This window comes from Dermacentor andersoni, chromosome 7, assembly GCF_023375885.2.
Source record: "Dermacentor andersoni chromosome 7, qqDerAnde1_hic_scaffold, whole genome shotgun sequence".
NCBI classification, from domain to species: domain Eukaryota; kingdom Metazoa; phylum Arthropoda; class Arachnida; order Ixodida; family Ixodidae; genus Dermacentor; species Dermacentor andersoni.
In genome coordinates, this window is record NC_092820.1 from 6,709,538 (window position 1) to 6,719,776 (window position 10,239).

The following is a 10,239-nucleotide window of genomic DNA, read 5'->3' on the forward strand; positions in this document are numbered from 1 at the left end:
TTTTTAATTTATTAAGCACAAATAATTTCCCCTATGTTGTCCTTGGTGTCAGTGTTTGTTGGCTTCTGATGATATGATTAATAAAAATGAGGCCCCTCGGTTAACCCCCTTTCTTCTCGTTTATTACAAAACAAGGGGCTCGAATCCGGCAACATTGATGCCTTCAGGTAGCATATGTGGGTTTATTGACCAGTTGCCGTCACCCGAAAAGATCACGTTCTCGTGAAGCCTGCGGCAACAAGGACGTTCCACGCACGCCGCCAAGGTCTGTAAGTGATGGCGCTGGCTAACACTCCCAAGTTTCTACTATAGGACACACAAATACCCAAGAAAGTGGATGGGAAAACGGTGGCGCGGTAGCTCAATTGGTAGAGCATCGCACTCAAAATGCGAAGGCTGTGGGTGCGGTTCCTACCTGCGGCAAGTTGTTTTTTCATCCACTTTAATTTCCATTAATTTATAGTTTCTTTAGTTCAGTTATTAAGCACAAATAATTTCCCCTATGTTGTCCTTGGTGTCAGTGTTTGTTGGCTTCTTATGATATGACTAGTAAAAATCGGGCCGCTCGGTTAACCCCCTTTCTTCTCGTTTATTACATAACGAGGGTCTCGAATCCGGCAACAGTGATGCCTTCAGGTAGCATATGTGGGTTTATTGACCAGTTGCCGTCACCCGAAAAAATCACGTTCTCGTGACGCCTGCGGCAACAAGGACGTTCCACGTCCGCCGCCAAGGTCTGTAAGTGATGGCGCTGGCTAACACTCCCAAGTTTCTACTATAGGACACACAAATACCCAAGAAAGTGGATGGGAAAACGGCGGCGCGGTAGCTCAATTGGAAGAGCATCGCACGCGAAATGCGAAGGTTGTGGGTTCGGTTCCCACCTGCGGCAAGTTGTTTATTCATCCACTTTATTTTCCAATAATTTATCGTTTCCTTTTTTAATTTATTAAGCACAAGTAATTTCCCCTATGTTGTCCTTGGAATCAGTGTTTGTTGGCTTCTTGTGATAGGAATAATAAAAATCGGGCCCCTCGGTTAACCCCCTTTCTTCTCATTTATTACATAACGAGGGTCTCGAATGCGGCAACATTGATGCCTTCAGGTAGCATATGTGGGTTTATTGACCAGTTGCCGTCACCCGAAAAAATCACGTTCTCGTGACGCCTGCGGCAACAAGGACGTTCCACGTCCGCCGCCAAGGTCTGTAAGTGATGGCGCTGGCTAACACTCCCAAGTTTCTACTATAGGACACACAAATACCCAAGAAAGTGGATGGGAAAACGACGGCGCGGTAGCTCAATTGGTAGAGTGTCTCACGCGAAATGCGAAGGTTGTGGGTCCTGTTCCCACCCGCAGCAAGTTGTTTATTCATCCACTTTATTTTCCATCAATTATCGTTCCTTAATTTCATTTATTAGGCACAAGTAATTTCCCCTATGTTGTCCTTGGTGTCAGTGTTTGTTGGCGTCTTATGATATGACTAGTAAAAATGAGGCCCCTCGGTTAACCCCCTTTCTTCTCGTTTATTATATAACGAGGGTCTCGAATCCAGCAACAGTGATGCCTTCAGGTAGCATATGTGGGTTTATTGACCAGTTGCCGTCACCCGAAAAGATCACGTTCTCGTGACGCCTGCGGCAACAAGGACGTTGCACGTCCGCCGCCAAGGTCTGTAAGTGATGGCGCTGGCTAACACTCCCAAGTTTCTACTATAGGACACACAAATACCCAAGAAAGTGTATGGGAAAACGGCGGCGCGGTAGCTCAATTGGTAGAGCATCGCACGCGAAATGCAAAGGTTGTGGGTTCGGTTCCCACCTGCGGCAAGTTGTTTATTCATCCACTATATTTTCCATTAATTAATCGTTTCTTTATTTCATTTATTAAGCACAAGTAATTTCCCCTATGTTGTCCTTGGTGTCAGTGTTTGTTGGCTTCTTGTGATATGATTAATAAAAATCGGGCCCCTCGGTTAACAACCTTTCTTCTCCTTTATTACGTAACGAGGGTACCGAATGCGGCAACATTGATGCCTTCAGGTAGCATATGTGGGTTTATTGACCAGTTGCCCTCACCCAAAAAGATCACGTTCTCGTTACGCCTGCGGCAACAAGGACATTCCACGTCCGCTGCCAAGGTCTGTGAGTGGTGGCGTTGGCTAACACTCCCAGGTTTCTAGTATAGGACACATAAACACCCAAGAAAGAGGATGGGAAAACGGCGGCATATAGCTCAAATGGTAGAGCATCGCACGCGAAATGCGAAGGTTGTGGGTTCGCTTCCCACCGGCGGCAAGTTGTTTTTTCATCCACTTTAATTTCCAAAAATTTATCGTTTCTTTATTTCATTTATTAAGCACAAGTAATTTCCCCTATGTAGTCCTTGGTGTCAGTGTTTGTTGGCTTCTTATGATATGACTAGTAAATATCGGGCCGCTCGGTTAACCCCCTTTCTTCTCGTTTATTACATAACGAGGGTCTCGAATCCGGCAACAGGGATGCCTTCAGGTAGCATATGTGGGTTTATTGACCAGTTGCCGTCACCCGAAAAGATCACGTTCTCGTGACGCCTGCGGCAACAAGGACGTTCCACGCACGCCGCCAAGGTCTGTAAGTGGTGGCGCTGGCTAACACTCCCAAGTTTCTAGTATAGGACACATAAATACCCAAGAACGTGGATGGGAATACGGCGGCGCGGTTGCTCAATTGGTAGAGCATCGCACGCGAAATGCGAAGGTTGTGGGTTCGGTTCCCACCTGCGGCAAGTTGTTTATTCACCCACTTTAATTTTCATTAATTTTTCGTTTCTGTATTTCATTTATTAGGCACAAGTAATTTCCCCCATGTTGTCCTTGGTGTCAGTGTTTGTTGGCTTCTTATGATGTGACTAATAAAAATCGGGCCCCTCGGTTAACCCCCTTTCTTCTCGTTTATTACATAACGAGGGTCTCGAATCCGGCAACATTGATGCCTTCAGGTAGCATATGTGGGTTTATTGAGCAGTTGCCTTCACCAAAAAAGATCACGTTCTCATCACGCCTGCGGCAACAAGGACGTTCCACGTCCGCCGCCAAGTTCTGTGAGTGGTGGTGCTGGCTAACACTCCCAGGTTTCTACTATTGGACACATAAATACCCAAGAAAGTGGATGGGAAAACGGCGGCGCGGTAGCTCAATTGGAAGAGCATCGCACGCGAAATGCGAAGGTTGTGGGTACGGTTCCCACCTGCAGCAAGTTGTTTATTCATCCACTTTATTTTCCATTATTTATAGTTTCTTTATTTCATTTATTAAGCACAAGTAATTTCCCCTATGTAGTCCTTGGTGTCAGTGTTTGTTGGCTTCTTATGATATGACTAGTAAATATCGGGCCGCTCGGTTAACCCCCTTTCTTCTCGTTTATTACATAACGAGGGTCTCGAATCCGGCAACAGTGATGCCTTCAGGTAGCATATGTGGGTTTATTGACCAGTTGCCGTCACCCGAAAAGATCACGTTCTCGTGACGCCTGCGGCAACAAGGACGTTCCACGCACGCCGCCAAGGTCTGTAAGTGGTGGCGCTGGCTAACACTCCCAAGTTTCTAGTATAGGACACATAAATACCCAAGAAAGTGGATGGGAATACGGCGGCGCGGTTGCTCAATTGGTAGAGCATCGCACGCGAAATGCGAAGGTTTTGGTTTCGGTTTCCACCTGCGGCAAGTTGTTTATTCATGCACTTTATTTTCCGTTAATTTATCGTTTCTTTTTTTCATTTATTAACCACAAGTGATTTCCCCTAGGGTGTCCTTGGTGTCAGTGTTTGTTGGCTTCTTATGATATGACTAGTAAAAATCGGGCCGCTCGGTTAACCCCCTTTCTTCTCGTTTATTACATAACGAGGGTCTCGAATCCGGCAACAATGACGCCTTCAGGTAGCATCTGTGGGATTATTGAGCAGTTGCCTTCACCCAAAAAGATCACGTTCTCGTGACGCCTGCGGCAACAAGGACGTGACGCCTGCGGCCACGTCCGCCGCCAAGTTCTGTGAGTGGTGGTGCTGGCTAACACTCCCAGGTTTCTACTATTGGACACATAAATACCCAAGAAAGTGGATAGGAAAACGGCGGCGCGGTAGCTCAATTGGTAGAGCATCGCACGCGAAATGCGAAGGTTGTGGGTTCGGTTCCCACCTGCGGCAAGTTGTTTATTCACCCACTTTAATTTTCATTAATTTTTCGTTTCTTTATTTCATTTATTAGGCACAAGTAATTTCCCCTATGTTGTCCTTGGAGTCAGTGTTTGTTGGCTTCTTATGATGTGACTAATAAAAATCGGGCCCCTCGGTTAACCCCCTTTCTTCTCGTTTATTACATAACGAGGGTCTCGAATCCGGCAACATTGATGCCTTCAGGTAGCATATGTGGGTTTATTGAGCAGTTGCCTTCACAAAAAAAGATCACGTTCTCATCACGCCTGCGGCAACAAGGACGTTCCACGTCCGCCGCCAAGTTCTGTGAGTGGTGGCGCTGGCTAACACTCCCAGGTTTCTACTATAGGACACATAAATACCCAAGAAAGTGGATGGGAAAACGGCGGCGCGGTAGCTCAATTGGTAGAGCATCGCACGCGAAATGCGAAGGTTGTGGGTTCGGTTCCCACCTGCGGCAAGTTGTTTATTCATCCACTATATTTTCCATTAATTTATCGTTTCTTTATTTCATTTATTAAGCACAAGTAATTTCCCCTATGTTGTCCTTGGTGTCAGTGTTTGTTGGCTTCTTGTGATATGATTAATAAAAATCGGGCCCCTCGGTTAACAACCTTTCTTCTCCTTTATTACGTAACGAGTGTCTCGAATGCCGCAACATTGATGCCTTCAGGTAGCATATGTGGGTTTATTGACCAGTTGCCCTCACCCAAAAAGATCACGTTCTCGTTACGCCTGCGGCAACAAGGACATTCCACGTCCGCTGCCAAGGTCTGTGAGTGGTGGCGTTGGCTAACACTCCCAGGTTTCTACTATAGGACACAAAAACACCCAAGAAAGAGGATGGGAAAACGGCGGCGTGTAGCTCAATTGGTGGAGTATCGCACGCGAAATGTGAAGGTTGTTGGTTCGGTTCCCACCTGCGGCAAGTTGTATTTTCATCCACTTTAATTTCCAATAATTTATCGTTTCTTTTTTTCATTTATTAAGCACAAGTGATTTCCCCTATGTTGTCCTTGGTGTCAGTGTTTGTTGGCTTCTTATGATATGACTAGTAAAAATCGGGCCGCTCGGTTAACCCCCTTTCTTCTCGTTTATTACATAACGAGGGTCTCGAATCCGGCAACAGTGATGTCTTCAGGTAGCATATGTGGGTTTATTGAGCAGTTGCCTTCACAAAAAAAGATCACGTTCTCATCACGCCTGCGGCAACAAGGACGTTCCACGTCCGCCGCCAAGTTCTGTGAGTGGTGGCGCTGGCTAACACTCCCAGGTTTCTACTATAAGACACATAAATACCCAAGAAAGTGGATGGGAAAACGGCGGCGCGGTAGCTCAATTGGTAGAGCATCGCACGCGAAATGCGAAGGTTGTGGGTTCGGTTCCCACCTGCGGCAAGTTGTTTATTCATCCACTATATTTTCCATTAATTTATCGTTTCTTTATTTCATTTACTAAGCACAAGTAATTTCCCCTATGTTGTCCTTGGTGTCAGTGTTTGTTGGCTTCTTGTGATATGATTAATAAAAATCGGGCCCCTCGGTTAACAACCTTTCTTCTCCTTTATTACGTAACGAGTGTCTCGAATGCCGCAACATTGATGCCTTCAGGTAGCATATGTGGGTTTATTGACCAGTTGCCCTCACCCAAAAAGATCACGTTCTCGTTACGCCTGCGGCAACAAGGACATTCCACGTCCGCTGCCAAGGTCTGTGAGTGGTGGCGTTGGCTAACACTCCCAGGTTTCTACTATAGGACACAAAAACACCCAAGAAAGAGGATGGGAAAACGGCGGCGTGTAGCTCAATTGGTGGAGTATCGCACGCGAAATGTGAAGGTTGTTGGTTCGGTTCCCACCTGCGGCAAGTTGTATTTTCATCCACTTTAATTTCCAATAATTTATCGTTTCTTTTTTTCATTTATTAAGCACAAGTGATTTCCCCTATGTTGTCCTTGGTGTCAGTGTTTGTTGGCTTCTTATGATATGACTAGTAAAAATCGGGCCGCTCGGTTAACCCCCTTTCTTCTCGTTTATTACATAACGAGGGTCTCGAATCCGGCAACAGTGATGCCTTCAGGTAGCATATGTGGGTTTATTGACCAGTTGCCTCCACCCAAAAAGATCACGTTCTCGTGACGCCTGCGGCAACAAGGACGTTCCACGTCCGCCGCCAAAGTCTGTGAGTGGTGGCGCTGGCTAACACTCCCAAGTTTCTACTATAGGACACACAAATACCCAAGAAAGTGGATGGGAAAACGGCGGCGCGGTAGCTCAATTGGAAGAGCATCGCACGCGAAATGCGAAGGTTGTGGGTTCGGTTCCCACCTGCGGCAAGTTGTTTATTCATCCACTTTATTTTCCAATAGTTTATCGTTTCCTTTTTTAATTTATTAAGCACAAATAATTTCCCCTATGTTGTCCTTGGTGTCAGTGTTTGTTGGCTTCTGATGATATGATTAATAAAAATGAGGCCCCTCGGTTAACCCCCTTTCTTCTCGTTTATTACATAACGAGGGTCTCGAATCCGGCAACAGTGATGCCTTCAGGTAACATATGTGGGTTTATTGACCAGTTGCCGTCACCCGAAAAGATCACGTTCTCGTGACGCCTGCGGCAACAAGGACGTTCCACGTCCGCCGCCAAGGTCTGCAAGTGATGGCGCTGGCTAACACTCCCAAGTTTCTACTATAGGACACACAAATACCCAAGAAAGTGGATGGGAAAACGGCGGCGCGGTAGCTCAATTGGAAGAGCATCGCACGCGAAATGCGAAGGTTGTGGGTTCGGTTTCCACCTGCGGCAAGTTGTTTATTCATCCACTTTATTTTCCAATAATTTATCGTTTCCTTTTTTAATTTATTAAGCACAAGTAATTTTCCCTATGTTGTCCTTGGAATCAGTGTTTGTTGGCTTCTTGTGATAGGAATAATAAAAATCGGGCCCCTCGGTTAACCCCCTTTCTTCTCATTTATTACATAACGAGGGTCTCGAATGCGGCAACATTGATGCCTTCAGGTAGCATATGTGGGTTTATTGACCAGTTGCCTTCACCCAAAAAGATCACGTTCTCGTGACGCCTGCGGCAACAAGGACGTTCCACGTCCGCCGCCAAGGTCTCTGAGTCGTGGCGCTGGCTAACACTCCCAGGTTTCTACTATAGGACACATAAATACCCAAGAAAGTGGATGGGAAAACGGCGGCGTGGTAGCTCAATTGGTAGAGCATCGCACGCGAAATGCGAAGGTTGTGGGTTCGGTTCCCACCTGCGGCAAGTTGTTTATTCATCCACTATATTTTCCATTAATTAATCGTTTCTTTATTTCATTTATTAAGCACAAGTAATTTCCCCTATGTTGTCCTTGGTGTCAGTGTTTGTTGGCTTCTTGTGATATGATTAATAAAAATCGGGCCCCTCGGTTAACAACCTTTCTTCTCCTTTATTACGTAACGAGGGTCTCGAATGCGGCAACATTGATGCCTTCAGGTAGCATATGTGGGTTTATTGACCAGTTGCCCTCACCCAAAAAGATCACGTTCTCGTTACGCCTGCGGCAACAAGGACATTCCACGTCCGCTGCCAAGGTCTGTGAGTGGTGGCGTTGGCTAACACTCCCAGGTTTCTACTATAGGACACACAAACACCCAAGAAAGAGGATGGGAAAACGGCGGCGTATAGCTCAATTGGTAGAGCATCGCACGCGAAATGCGAAGGTTGTGGGTTCGCTTCCCACCGGCGGCAAGTTGTTTTTTCATCCACTTTAATTTCCAAAAATTTATCGTTTCTTTATTTCATTTATTAGGCGCAAGTAATTTCCCCTATGTAGTCCTTGGTGTCAGTGTTTGTTGGCTTCTTATGATATGACTAGTAAATATCGGGCCGCTCGGTTAACCCCCTTTCTTCTCGTTTATTACATAACGAGGGTCTCGAATCCGGCAACAGTGATGCCTTCAGGTAGCATATGTGGGTTTATTGACCAGTTGCCGTCACCCGAAAAGATCACGTTCTCGTGACGCCTGCGGCAACAAGGACGTTCCACGCACGCCGCCAAGGTCTGTAAGTGGTGGCGCTGGCTAACACTCCCAAGTTTCTAGTATAGGACACATAAATACCCAAGAAAGTGGATGGGAATACGGCGGCGCGGTAGCTCAATTGGTAGAGCACCGCACGCGAAATGCGAAGGTTGTGGGTTCGCTTCGCACCGGCGGCAAGTTGTTTTTTCATCCAGTTTAGTTTCCATAATTTATCGCTTCTTCATTTCATTTATTAAGCACAAATAATTTCACCTATGTTGTCCTTGGTGTCAGTGTTTGTTGGCTTCTTATGATATGATTAATAAAAATGAGGCCCCTCGGTTAACCCCCTTTCTTCTCGTTTATTACAAAACAAGGGGCTCGAATCCGGCAACATTGATGCCTTCAGGTAGCATATGTGGGTTTATTGACCAGTTGCCGTCACCCGAAAAGATCACGTTCTCGTGAAGCCTGCGGCAACAAGGACGTTCCACGCACGCCGCCAAGGTCTGTAAGTGATGGCGCTGGCTAACACTCCCAAGTTTCTACTATAGGACACACAAATACCCAAGAAAGTGGATGGGAAAACGGCGGCGCGGTAGCTCAATTGGTAGAGCATCGCACTCAAAATGCGAAGGCTGTGCGTGCGGTTCCTACCTGCGGCAAGTTGTTTTTTCATCCACTTTAATTTCCATTAATTTATAGTTTCTTTAGTTCGTTTATTAAGCACAAATAATTTCCCCTATGTTGTCCTTGGTGTCAGTGTTTGTTGGCTTCTTATGATATGACTAGTAAAAATCAGGCCGCTCGGTTAACCCCCTTTCTTCTCGTTTATTACATAACGAGGGTCTCGAATCCGGCAACAGTGATGCCTTCAGGTAGCATATGTGGGTTTATTGACCAGTTGCCGTCACCCGAAAAGACCACGTTCTCGTGACGCCTGCGGCAACAAGGACGTTCCACGTCCGCCGCCAAAGTCTGTGAGTGGTGGCGCTGGCTAACACTACCAGGTTTCTACTATTGGACACATAAATACCCAAGAAATGGATGGGAAAACGGCGGCGCGGTAGCTCAATTGGAAGAGCATCGCACGCGAAATGCGAAGGTTGTGGGTTCGGTTCCCACCTGCGGCAAGTTGTTTATTCATCCACTTTATTTTCCAATAATTTATCGTTTCCTTTTTTAATTTATTAAGCACAAGTAATTTCCCCTATGTTGTCCTTGGTGTCAGTGTTTGTTGGCTTCTTATGAGATGACTAGTAAAAATCGGGCCGCTCGGTTAACCCCCTTTCTTCTCGTTTATTACATAACGAGGGTCTCGAATCCGGCAACATTGATGCCTTCAGGTAGCATATGTGGGTTTATTGAGCAGTTGCCTTCAACCAAAAAGACCACGTTCTCGTGACGCCTGCGGCAACAAGGAGGTTCCACGTCCGCCGCCAAGTTCTGTGAGTGGTGGCGCTGGCTAACACTCCCAGGTTTCTAGTATAGGACACCTAAATACCCAAGAAAGTGGATGGGAAAACGGCGGCGCGGTAGCTCAATTGGTAGAGCATCGCACGCGAAATGCGAAGGTTGCGGGTTCGGTTCCCACCTGCGGCAAGTTGTTTATTCATCCACTTTATTTTCCATTATTTTTCGTTTCTTTATTTCATTTATTAAGCACAAGTAATTTCCTCTATGTTGTCCTTGGTGTCAGTGTTTGTTGGCTTCTTGTGATATGATTAATAAAAATCGGGCCCCTCGGTTAACCCCCTTTCTTCTCCTTTATTACGTAACGAGGGTCTCGAATGCGGCAACATTGATGCCTTGAGGTAGCATATGTGGGTTTATTGACCAGTTGCCTTCACCCAAAAAGATCACGTTCTCGTTACGCCTGCGGCAACAAGGACATTCCACGTCCGCCGCCAAGGTCTGTGAGTGGTGGCGTTGGCTAACACTCCCAGGTTTCTACTATTGCACACATAAATACCCAAGAAAGTGGATGGGAAAACGGCGGCGCGGTAGCTCAATTGGTAGAGCATTGCACGCGAAAT

The 10,239-nt window shown here is 46.3% G+C and overlaps 1 non-coding gene across 1 annotated transcript; it reads left to right on the top strand.

Annotated features, from left to right (window-relative positions):
- The first annotated feature begins 350 nt into the window (after positions 1 to 350).
- TRNAL-CAA (transfer RNA leucine (anticodon CAA)) lies at positions 351 to 423 on the top strand. Its single transcript has one exon. It is a non-coding gene; the product is annotated as a tRNA-Leu (tRNA).
- Positions 424 to 10,239: the final 9,816 nt, after the last annotated feature.